The sequence below is a fragment of the Acyrthosiphon pisum genome, chromosome X (genome assembly GCF_005508785.2).
Source record: "Acyrthosiphon pisum isolate AL4f chromosome X, pea_aphid_22Mar2018_4r6ur, whole genome shotgun sequence".
Classification (NCBI taxonomy): domain Eukaryota; kingdom Metazoa; phylum Arthropoda; class Insecta; order Hemiptera; family Aphididae; genus Acyrthosiphon; species Acyrthosiphon pisum.
In genome coordinates this window covers 16,787,065-16,790,433 of record NC_042493.1, presented here as the reverse complement: position 1 = coordinate 16,790,433, position 3,369 = coordinate 16,787,065, and positions in this window count along the sequence as shown.

Genomic DNA, 3,369 nt, shown 5'->3' with positions numbered 1-3,369 from the left:
GATAAAGTCACATGGAGCCATGGAATCAGACACGCGAAATGAAATAGAACGTAGGCGAAGAATTCGCGTTTGTATATTGTGTGCGATTTTATGCATATGACCATTGCAATGGACCTTCACCACGGTCGCTGTAATCATCTGCGATCACCTTGGTTGTCTATTCGTTGTATATTATAACGGCGTTTACCGGTTCCCACAACCGCGATACATTCGCGTAATCGCGTGGTCCACTACACGCCGGCCAATGAACCCATCAAGTATCTACCTACTAAACCGTTACCCCACATCAGGCGTTTGCTACTATCGACCCACAATATAACATTATACCGTTATACGATTTCAAAAAAATTTACTTATACACTCCCAACATGAATTTTGTTATCCGTTCTTTTGTACAGTTGTATAGTATTATTTTAGGTTTTGGAATTCACGCGACCTCCCACCACCTATTTCGTGGTACTATTTCTTTTAAAAAGTGCCTGAGTGTGCCTATTAGTACCAAATATCAGGTTTATAAGTTCAAAAACCCCCCAAATTCCTCGAGTTCAAAGTGTTTCAATTTTTTAGTAAATGTTGAAATACTATATTTAGGTACTTTATTTGTGTACACTATAATACGTACGTATATTATATATATATATGTATATATTACGTTTTACAATTTTACTATCAACAAAATATATCCTCTCTAATACTTAGTCTACTCGCGACTATACGTCTCGACAATGGCACACTGCAAGTCCAGCTAACTGTGGCTCTATTTTCGTCATTTCAATACATTTTCCAGCCCTTGTGAGTTATTAGACTTTCTAGTTTTCATTTCAGCCATATTGTATTTACACTTGAATATTAATTATTATTTACTGCCTAGTAATATCTTCAAATTTGATTTTTGACGAAAACTTTTAAATACTTATAATATAAAAATGAAAACAAAACAAATGCATAAATAATACCTGTTATGACAAAGTTTTTTTTTTAAATTTCAATATTAATAGCCAATTGAACATTATAAAAAATCATAACAATAAAGCAAGTTTTCAGCTAAGGAAATACTATTTTGCTGGTCAATTGTTTTAACTTGTGAATGTTTCGTTTAAAATAAATCTGGAGAATAGATTTGTTGGATTATTATAAGATGAGTTGAATTATGTTCGTATATGATGAACAAAATCAGTGAATGACAAAAATGTTAAATCGTATTGTAAATTCGAGGCTTGCAAACGTGATAATAACGTTATATTTGACTAAAAACGAATGAAATTTGTAAATCTAATATAACGGAAAGCGATAATCAAAAATAATTAAATAACGTAAAACAAAATATAACGATTAATAAAATATATTATATCATAAAACAAAACATAACATAACGCAAAACGTAATTTATTGCATATCATTAAACGAAAAATTACGCAAAACGTAATTTATAAAAATATATCATTAAATAAAAAATAACACAAACCGAAATATTTTAATATATATTAAAATCTATTTAAAAGGTCTATTGGTGTCGTAGAAACATTTATTTCATGGAAATAATCTAAGAATTGATTATATTATATTCCGTATCCGGGCCGTTACCTACCCGCATTAGTTATTATTTTTAAATTTATTAGGTATTAATACTATTTTAAATAACGATAAACGCAAAACTTGTATAATGGTTTAGTTCTAAATAATGATAAATGCAAAACTTGGTTAACGTTTTAATTGTAATAAATAACATAAAACGGACATTTTTTTTTTAAATGCAAGCCCTGAATTTATAATTTGTATTATACTTACCTAGTAACGAATAAGTGATAGTTATTGTTCAGTAGGTACATAATATTTGCTCAAGATCAAAAATAAAACGTTGATACCGATGGCAGTTATTTGCGAGTATCGTGAACATACTCGTCCCCGATAATTTCACAACTACAGCATGCAGTACTTTGGAACACGATGTGTTGCATCGTTCGCCGTTAAACGCCCGAAAATTATTAGAAAATAACAACGATGATTGCTTTTGAAAAAAAAACAATACAATTGGGTTGTAAAGTGTAGATAGTCAAAAAACCAATACATCTACAGACAACACGTTTTGAAAACAGATTTAAATTCTTCGTATACATTTATTCATATTTTTAACGATAGAATTTCCGTATTTTTCATATCACTAATCCAATTTTAATTTTGTACGAACAATTATAAATACGAGCAGGGTTACTTATTTAATTTTTTATTGTATTGTGGTAAATATATTTTTAGACCAGTTCGTTTATTTGAAGTTAAATTTAATAAAAAAAAGTATTCCAAGAATAACATAAAAATGAAAAATGAACATATCTGATAAGTTATAATTATATAATATGTTTTAATGTATTTGCACTGTTAATTATATAAATACATTTCATACAAACATAGTACCTACCTAGAAAATTTACTTACCACATCTTTGAACTAAGCCATCGGATTACGAATAACAAAAGTACCGTGAACTGAACGTAAAATTGCCGACGGGCAAATAAAAAAGGGTTTAATTTCAATTTTAATTATTTTATTTAAATTTATAGGGATTGGAATATCTCCACTTATATAATATATATTATTCATAACATATGTGTATAAAAGGAACATAACAATATATTATAAGAAATAGGACAGTGAAGTAAGGTAGAAATCTCGTTCATGAAAAAACAAAACACATGTTAAACCAAACTAACAAATAAACATATATATTATCATTAATTATATAGGTATAGTTGAATATTATTACATTTTACCAGTAAATATAATTTGTTTTTTAACTGTAAGCATATAATAATAGCAACATCAACATTGATTATAATAATAATTAGTAGCTATAATATAAATGAACGGCCACATAATTGTAATTTATATAATATATAATATTATTATATAGGTACCCAAGTGGTAACATACCATATTAATACACAATGGGTATTGAACATAACATAATAAATCAGATACCTTGATACAAATTGCTTTAATAGTAATGACATATTATAATGAAATTAGTTATTTAAAAATATATAAGTACATTATACATATTATACTGATATACACGAGGGTGATTCATTAAGCGTAAAATACTCATTATCTCAAAAGGTATTAATGTTTTTGAAAATATTTTTTTACATAGTTTCAAGTTGTTAAAAAAACGTTTTTATTAAAAAATTATATTTTTAAATATTTTTTATCTTTATAATTTTTAAGTTTTTTACTTTTTGAATGACAGCATAATATAGTTTTAATTTCATATTCCAAAGCAGAATATTTTTCTAAGCATTTTGATACATAAAAATCGAATTTAGGACGAGTAGTTTATGAGTTATAAGTATTTAATGATTAGACAAGCGGAGT